Raw genomic sequence first — 9,682 nt, 5'->3', positions numbered from 1 at the left:
CAGTCCTCCCTATCCCACCCCTCTAGGTGATCACAAAGCACCGAGCTGATCTCCCTGTGCTATGCGGCTGCTTCCCACTAGTTGTCTATTTTACATTTGGTAGTGTATATATGTCCATGCCACTCTCTCACTTCGTCCCAACTTACTGTGGGTTTGATTTTAATGACTTATTAAATTTCTGCAATAGTTATAGGACTATATAAATTTTCTTTTTCTTTCTGGGTAAGTTATATTTCCCTGTGAAATTATCTATTTTGTATAATTTCCAGATATATTGGTATTAAATTGTAGATAATAGTCTCTTTGAATTTTTTGAATCTCTACTTTTTTCCAAATATTATTTGTGCCCTTTTTTTTTTTTTGGTTACCTGTCAGAGTTTTACCCGTTTTATCAGTACATGACAGAACCCAGTTAAGGCCTCCATATAAACTTCTAAGATCCTGACGGATGGGTGTGGAGATCTACTCATCGAGACAAGCCTCATATGTAAGTTCCCTTGCTTGTTAAACCTGCCACCTACCAATCTGGAGTGGCCTACCTTTTTCCAGTGTCTCGTTGCCCTCCGTGTACAGGGGCCAGTTTGCAAACCACCACTGTTTAAGTCCTTTGCCCATTTTTAATAATTGGGTTTTGCCTTTTTATTATTGACTTATAGTTCTTTCATATGTTTTCTGGATATGAGTCCTTTGTCAGATATTATGTGCTACGAATTTTTTCTTCCAGTCAGTGGCTTGCTTTTTCTTTCTTTTAATGGTAACTTTTGAAGAGCAGAAGTTATTAATTTTAATGATATCCAGTTTATCAGTTTTTTTATGTTTAGTGTTTTCTGCGTCCTTTTAAGAAGTCTTTGCCTACCCCAAGTTTGCCAAGATATTCTCCTATTTCTCCTAGAAGGTATATAGTTATAACTTAAATTTTGTTCTATAGTCAACCCATTTTACCTGAAAATATCTTTATTTCAACTTTATTCTTTAAGGATATTTTCTCTGGATATTAAATTCTGGGTTGGCAGGGTTTTTTCCCTTTCTTTTAGCACTTTAAAGATGTTATCTCTCTGTCTTCTGACCTCTGTAGTTTCTGATGAGAAGTGAGTGGTAATTCGAATTATTGTTCCACTCTTTTTCTGGCTGCTTTCAAGATTCTTTATTACTGGCTTTATCAGTTTGACCATGATATGCGTAGGGGTGTTTTTTGTTTTGTTTTGTATTTATTCTACTTGTGAGCTTCTTGAATATGTGAATTTATCTCTTTTACCAAATTTGGGAAATTTTCAACCATTATTTCTTCGAATATTTATTTTGACTCTTTTTCTTTCTCTTTGCCTCTGGTGCTCCAATTACACATGTACTAGACATTTTTAAAATTGTTCCATAGGCCCTGAGGCCCCACACATATGCCCCAGAGAGTGTGTCTGGCAATTCTCCTGTCCTGTCTCCAATTTTTCTCACATATACTTAGTAAATGCCCAAGGAGCAAAGGTGGCCATAGGTACAGACTCTGCGCATGGTTGCTGTTAGGGATTCTAAACCATCATGCTGACTTTTGTTTAATCTCTAGAAATTCATTAAAAGTTCAGTGCTTTTCTTACCCATCTGTGGCAGCCTCCTCTGCCTTCCTCTGCTGTACCAAAGATGAAGGCAGCCATGCTTGTCTGTTTTGGATTTTATTTCATTAGGTTTCATTGCATCCTCAGCTCTCTGATGTACCTGAAAAGACTATGATTTTGTGGTGAACCACCTTTCTCTCGCTCTTAGGGTGGGAGAGGTATTCTCTTGCAACTTCCTACATCCTAAGTGGAAGTAGAAGTATCCTACTCGTTTTGACATGCTATATTTAAATTTAAAAAATTATCTTTCCATTCTGAACATGCTCTAATTTCCATGATGGTTTTTTTTGCTGACTTCTGTGTATCTTTAAATTTGTAAATATACAGTTATAAAAAATTGTTATTTTTATTATTGATTCCTAACTCAGTTATATTTGATGAGATTAAACCAGGTATGCTTTGGAGTGTTTAATATTTGTTATGATTTGCCTTATATCTTTGAGTGGTCAGTTTTTATAAATGTTGCATGTGAATGAAAAGAGTATGTATTCCTTAGTTATTGGTTCATTAGACCAAGCTGTTGTTCAAATGTTCTTTATAAACTTTATTAATTTTTGTCCTCTTGATTATAAATTGCTGAGAAAGGCATGTTAAAAATCTCCTACTATGACTGTGGATACACCAGTTGCCCCTTGTAATTCTTTAATTTTTGCCTTAGATATTGTAAGCCACATGATTAGGTGTGTAGAAGTTTAACCGTTTATTATTGCGTGGTGACCCACTTTAATCTCATAAAGTGTTTTTTGCTTTCAAGGTTATTCACCTTTAGTTTATGCTCCTCATTCTGGTTTCCTCTGTCTCTGGAATGCAGGAATTTCCCTTTTTTTTTCTGTTGAACTCGATTATATGTTAAATTTCCCCCCTCCCATTTTGTCTAGCATGTCAGTGTGTGTTTGTGTGTGCGTGTGTGGTTGCAGTTGCTACACTAAGTCTGTTTACTCTCTAGCCCTGCTGTCCATCAGGGCCTCTCTCTTCATCATGACCTTTAACCTTCTGTCATCACGAACTGCTTTTTTTTTCATGTCCCCATTCACATTCCCCAGCAACAGACTCTGACTGGCCTAGCTTATCCTTTTCCTCCAGATCCACCTTAGGAGACCTGGCCCACTTATAAGTTAGCTGCCCTTGGGACACATGCCCATCCCAATTCAACTGGGTCTGTGAGCTGGACAGCTTCACGTGCAGAGGACTGTGGAATGGCATACTGGCCAGTTTGGCCCTTCTGTCTATGGGCTCTTAGTGAACTGGGCTTTGTTTGGTTGTCAGCCTCGATTTCTTTTTAATTTAATTAATTAATTTATCTATTTATTTTTGACCTCACTGCATGGCATGCAGGATCTTAGTTCCCTGACCAGGGATCGAACCCATGCCACCTGCAGTGGAAGCGCAGAGTCCTTACCACTGGAGTGCCAAGGAATTCCCCCAGCCTCAGCTTCTGTAGCAAGGAGTGTTCTGTCCGGGATCTGCTGCCACCCTGCAGTGCTGCATGGTGCCTCATTGAATTGCACAGCCCCGTCTGGAAGCCAGGGCATTTTGCAAGGCTCTGAGGAAGGCTGGAGATTCACATCTAGGGATATAATCAGTGTCCTTGCCTCTCAAGCCAGCTCAATGTTCATTATCAGGCCTTCTCCCCCATCACTCCAGTCATCTGCTCCAAAGTCCCTTTTATCAGAGATAAAGGTCATTTTGGGAAAATGGTTCTGAAATTGGCTGCTAGGCAAAGTCTTATAAAGCAGAGCATGGAAAACAGGCTCTTATGATTTTTTTATGGAAGAGTAGTCTAGCCTGTCTGGGATCAGTGAGGTCTTTAGTCAGAGCTATTCTGATCTTGAGGACCTGTACAAGTGTGGGAAATTTTCCCCATTGAAGTAACAGAATCTAGTATTTACTTCAACTCTAAGACCCTCTGGGAGCAAGTCTTGGATATTCATCTTCTTGACCTGTTCATCAGCATCTTTGGTGAGTGATACGGGAGATTCACTGACAGCGTGATAGGTTATCAGAGCTGGAAGGAATCTCAGGAATCTCCTCCAACCCTCTCACTTCACTATGACATAACTGAGCTCCAGAGAGAAGAGGGGGCCGGTCCAAATTCTCACATCAGATGGTGGTAGAGATGGGACAAGGACCCTTGTACCTTGACCTTCCCAATCCAAGGCCTTCTTCCTCTTATCTCACTCTCCTCAAAGGCAGAGCACTAAATCATGCTTGAAGTTTTAATATTGTTTTGACAGAGTTGACTTAGAATCTGCAGTGACAGGAATGTCTAGAAATTAAAACATAGGAAGACCTGTGGTCCCTTGATGTGTAATTGTGGACAGGGGTAAATGACTTGAGTGGGTAGCTGGGGGTGAGATCTGCGCACAGGGCCTTTGAGGTGTGTGGAAAATTATAAATGCTGCTGTAAGCCTTGTGTTGTGTCACCCTGCTCAGAGGCGGGACAGTGGTACTCCCATCTCGTTTTCAGTGTTCTGTGTTTCCCTTTTTCTTTCTTTTTTCAGTCCATTCCTGCCTTTCTCTTCTCCCACTGCTTTCTTATATACCAATAACCCCTCGTTTCTGCAATCTTTGTTTCTTTCCCTACTAACCTCTGACATAAAGTATTAATTTTTGGCATTTTTTCCCTTTCTTTGAAGTGCTCCTGCTGGCTACAAAAACTTCCAATTAAGTTTTTTAAATAAAAGATAGAAGTTAAAAGCAACTGCTGCCTGGGGTTAGCAGGATAGAAACTTGTAGTTGCTTGAAGCTGCACTTCAAAAAGAGAAAACTCAATTTTAAAAGTGTAGAATTTTATTCATATAATACATTGTGTTCAAAAAATGACTCTGTGGATACTGTAGGCTGTAGAGGAGTCAGACGACAGGTCACTTGTTCTGTTGTATTTATTTACAGAATATTCTTTTTCTGTTTAATGTTTTCCTTCTAAATAAAAGTAAAAGGAGGGCTTCCCTGGTGGCGCAGTGGTTAAGAATCTGCCTGCCAATGCAGGGGACACTGGTTCAAGCCTTGGTCTGGGAAGATCCCACATGCTGCGGAGCAACTAAGTCCGTGTGCTGCAACTACTGAGCCCATGAGCCACAACTACCGAAGCCTGCATGCCTAGTGCCCGTGCTCCGCAACAAGAGAAGCCACCTCAATGAGAAGCCCGCGCACCGCAACGAAGAGGAGCCCCTGCTCGCCACAACTAGAGAAAGCCCACGTGCAGCAACAAAGACCCAGTGCAGCTATAAATAAATAAATTAATTAATTAATTTTAAAAAAAGGAAAAGGAAATTTTGGGGCATCTGGATCCTTGTGTATTCTGTTCTCAGTAACATTAATTTAATATTGAGATTCTCATCTTTATTAACTGAAGAACTTTTACGAAGTTCTTACATAAAGTTCCTTTTATGTGCTATCGCATACATACAAAAGAATGTATGAATGTATCTTAAACCTCTTCCTTAGCAATTCCTCTTATTCCTAAATTCCACTTACAATAGACTCCCCAGAAAGTGCAGGTGTATTCTGAGAGAAATCACAGGGGTGAGGAGTCAATTATTCAGTTTTACACGGGCAGCTTCCTTTATGGGCACGTGTCCAGGGTGCTGTGCACACTCTTGGTAGCAAGGAGGAGACACCCGCCCAGGCCTCTCTTTCCCTCTGCCTCAGGGCTATTCTAGCCAGAAAGTTCTAGCCATGCCTTTAATTCAGCATTCAGAGGCCCCAGCAAATCAAAGTGCATCTTCCTAGAAAAACTGGAGCTGACTAGCAACATGGACAAAAGAGGGGAAACTTTTGAAAAATCACTTTTTTTTTCTCATCTTCATCCTAAATCCAAGGAAGGTCAAGGAGGAGAAAAATAAGCAATCATCATTAAATGCAGTGTTTTTCAAACTGCAGGCTGTTTCCTGTTGGTGGACCATGAAATCAATTGAAAGGCTCATGACCTGCATTAAAAAAAAAAAAAAGGCATGAATGGAAAATAAAAATATGTGGCACAGTGAAGGTAAGTATTGTTTCAGTGAATCTTTATATATGTCTGTGTCGCCACAGACACACAGACAGATAGACAGACAGACAGACACAGAGGAACAAGATACAAAATTTCTTACCAGGGGTTGATATGAAAGAAGATGGAGAAGCAGACTGGCTTATTAAAGAGTGTGGAGCTGTGTCAGGCCCTCTCTCTGGGCAGGAGTCCATGGTACCATTTTTTAACCTGTGACCTACCATCCTACTGACATCATGCTTTTTGAGGGATACTGTCATCTTTTGCTAATTTCCTTGCCTGTGTGCTATCATTACCATTCTTTCTAGATCTTGCCTCTGGAGCTCCAGGCCCACCCACCTTTCTCTACATCCATATCCTCCCTCTCTAGCCTAGCCTTTGTCATCTATCATCTGGGAGACTGCCTCCTGTAGGGTGTTGGGGGTTTTGGGGGACTAGTCAAGGAAAACGATATGACCGTGAGGTGACAGTAGCACACACAAGCTTTATCGGGCAATGCTTTGACAGTTCCCAGGTGAGGAAGTCCCTCTCAGTGGGGGTCTATCCAGAGGCCAGAGCATGGGGGTTGCTGTTCAGAAGGGGAGGTGACAAGGGGCCTCTCGGTGGGGAGAGAGCATTTATGTGTCTAGGTGGAGTCCGTCAGCGGCACAGTGGGGAGGCTCTGGGTCAGGGCACTCTGAAGGACAGTGGCAACTTGCAGTCTTATAACCACAAGCCTCTGCCTTATCAATGGACTTCAGATGCTGGGTGTAGTTTAGTGGGCCATGCAAGACAGGGAGGCCCTAAATGGCTAAAAATCTGCTTGTTTGGGCTATTTTCAAACAATTCATATGTAAATTTTGAGCTTGGTGTCCGTGGGCTCTTGAGCTAACCATCTCAGCCTGCAGTGAAGCAATAAACAACTGAGGGGCCAGTATAGAGAGGCCATTTCAGGCGTGTTTACGTAATACCCCTTCAATCCATTCTCCACACAGAAGCCAGAGCCATCTTTTAAAATTGCAAATCAGGCCTTGTCACTCCACTGCTTTCTCATTGTTTCCATTTGCCTGTTAACCTTTGCTGATCCCTTTATTTTCAACCTTTCTCAATCATTTCCGTTCATGTTTGTCTCTTGTATACAGCATATAGGTGAGTCTTGCTTTGGGAGCCAAATTGGAAATCTTGTTTTAATAAATCAGTTAATCCTCTCAAGGGCTTAATCCTATTCACATTAATTAAGGTCTCTGCTCTGTTGTATTATTTTATAATTACTGTGTATTATATTTGCTATATTTCCTTCTCTACTTGATATTTTCATTTTTTACATTAATTTGGGTATTTAGGGAGGTTGATATTTTTGTTCTAGTAATTAACCTCTGTAACTTAATCTTATCTAACCTTCAAATATCAGGTTTGTTAGTTTTTTATTTTAAAGCCTTATTGACAGCCAGTTTACATATCATATGATTCAGTCATTTAAAGTATGTCCATTGGTTCTTAGTATATTCACAGATATGTGCAACCATCACCGCAGTCCATTTTAAAACATTTTCATCATCTCAGAAAGAAATCCTGTATCCTTTACCTCTCACCCCTATCCCTCCTCCCCCTGCCATAGGCAACCCCCAATCTACTTTCTGTCTCTATAGATTTTCTCTCTGGACATTTCATATGAATGGAATCATATAATTTGTAGTCCTTTGTGACTGGCTTCTTTCATTTAGCATAATGTTTCAAGGCTTATCCATGCTATAGCATGTGTCAGTTTTTCCTTCCCTTTTATGGTCGAATAATATTCCATTGTATGGATACGCTATATATATATATATATATATATATATATATATATATATATATATATAATTTTTTTATTTTTTGCGGTACGCGGGCCTCTCACTGTTGTGGCCTCTCCCGTTGTGGAGCACAGGCTCCGGAAGCGCAGGCTCAGCGGCCATGGCTCACGGGCCTAGCCGCTCTGCGGCATGTGGGATCTTCCCGGACCGGGGCACGAACCCGTGTCCCCTGCATCGGCAGGCGGACTCTCAACCACTGCGCCACCAGGGAAGCCCTTCCCTTTTTAACTGAATGGCATCTTTGTCAAATATCAATTGACTACACATATGAGTATTTACTTCTGGACTCTCAATTGATCTATATGTCTGTCCTTAGGTCAGTACCCCACTGTCCTGATTACTCTAGATTATAGTAAATTTTGAAATGGGTAAGTGTGAGTCCTCTACCTTTGATCTTTTTCAAGATTGTTTTGGGTATTCTAGGTCTTTCCACATCCATATGTGGATATTTTAGAATAGCTGGACAATTTCTGAAAAAAGAAAGCAGCTGGAGTTTTGATATGGATTGCATTGAATCTATAGACCAATTTGGGAAGTATTGCCATCTTAACAATATTAAATCTTCTGATCCATGAACATGGGATGTCTTTCCATTTATTTAAGTCTTCTTTAATTTCTTTCAATGTGTTTTATATTTATATTTTTTGTATTTATATTTTCAGAGTAAGAATATTATACATCTTTTGTTAAATTTATTCCTAAGTATTTTATTATTTTTGATGGTATTATAAATGTAATTATTTTCTTAATTTCAATTTTGGATTATCAGTTAATGCAGAAAATTACAATTGATTTTCTATATTGATCTTGTATCCTGTGACCTTGCTAAATTTGTTTATTAGTTCTAGTAGTTTCTAGTGGATTTTAAAGGATTTTTCTATATGCAGTATCATGTCATCTATAAATAGAGACAGTTCTACTTCTTCCTTTCCAGTCTGGTTACACTTTATTTCTTTTTCTTTTCTAATTGCCCTGGCCAGACCCTCCAGTATAATGTTGAATAGTAGTGGTAAGAATAGACATCCTTGTCTTGGTCTTGATTTTAGGGGGAAAGCATTCCATTTTTCACCATGTTAGCTATGGGTGTTTCATAGATACCCTTTATCATTTTGAGGAAGTTACTTTCTATTCCTAGTTTTTTGATGTTTTTAATCATGAAAGGGTATTGTATTTTGTCAAATAAATGTTATGCATTTATCAGGATGATCATGTGTGTGTCCTTTGTTCAACTGATATGGTGTATTACATTGATTGATTTTTGGATGTTAAACCAACCTTGCATTTCTGGGATACATCCCACTTGGTCATGGCGTATTATCAGTTGTATAAATTGCTGGATTTTGTTTGCTAGTATTTTTTGAGGATTTTTGTATCTATATTTTTAGGAGACTTTTTTTTTCTTTTCTTGTGATGTCTTTCCCTGGTTTTGGTTTTAGTGTAATACTGGCATCATAAAATGAGCAGGAAAGGATTTTCCTTTCTGCTATTTTTTTTGAATAGTTATGAAGAATTGATATTAATTCTTCTTTAGATCTTGGGTAGAATTCATCAGTGAAACCATCTGATTCTGAGCTTTCCTTTGTGGGAAGTTTAAAATGACATTCAGTCTCTTTTTTTAATAATTAGGTTTAATGTATATGCTATATGCACCCTAATTAAAAGGCAGAGATTGCCAGATTAGGTAAAAAGTAAGACTGAACTATATACTGCCTACAAGAAACACATTTGAAATTTAAGGACGTAAATAGGTTAAAAGTAAAATGATGGAGAAAGATATTCTATGCAACACCAATCAAAAGAAAGCTAAAATGGCTATGTCACATGCTGCCATGGAGGCCTCCTGACTTTCACACCATGCTGTGAGTAGATAGGTGGCTGACCTGAACTTGTCATTGAACTCTTTGGTTCAAAATACCACTTGTTCATTGAGTGGACATTTTTCCTTTCCTAGAGCTGTTTTAATGGATATTGACTCTCAGTCACTGATATATGATTTTCAAGTTTATTCTGAAAGTATGAATCAGGATCACATGATAGTAGAACTGGATTTTTTAAATATCTGAAGTTAAGGGTGTACATGAGTATATTATTAGCAAATATTTTTCTCTTTAGACCTAACTGGATTCTTAGGGGTTATTTGGTAGTCTTGTTTCACAAAATTTCAAAATTAAGGCTTTTAAACATTCGTTTTTCAAACATTAACTGGGTGCGTGTTACATTCTGGGCAGTGTATATACAGGCTTTGGAGTCAG

The 9,682-nt window shown here is 39.0% G+C and overlaps 1 long non-coding RNA gene across 5 annotated transcripts in view; it reads left to right on the top strand.

The window, feature by feature from the left end:
• The first annotated feature begins 400 nt into the window (after window positions 1-400).
• The window catches only part of LOC113605789 (uncharacterized), a 210,530-nt gene continuing 201,248 nt past the window's right edge, over window positions 401-9,682 (top strand). For 4 of the 5 annotated variants that reach the window (XR_003427351.1, XR_003427350.1, XR_003427344.1 and 1 more), the window contains exon 1: window positions 473-487. This is a non-coding gene — a long non-coding RNA (uncharacterized LOC113605789). Of the gene's footprint in view, window positions 488-9,682 lie in introns of all 5 variants that reach the window. The other variant, XR_003427345.1, reaches the window with a different exon arrangement.

The sequence above is a fragment of the Aethalodelphis obliquidens genome, unplaced genomic scaffold (genome assembly GCF_003676395.1).
Source record: "Aethalodelphis obliquidens isolate GAN/ISIS:26980383/991018 unplaced genomic scaffold, ASM367639v1 scaffold43, whole genome shotgun sequence".
In the NCBI taxonomy this organism is placed as follows: domain Eukaryota; kingdom Metazoa; phylum Chordata; class Mammalia; order Artiodactyla; family Delphinidae; genus Aethalodelphis; species Aethalodelphis obliquidens.
Note: the sequence above shows the minus strand (reverse complement) of the source record. Positions and strands in the feature narration are given on the sequence as shown.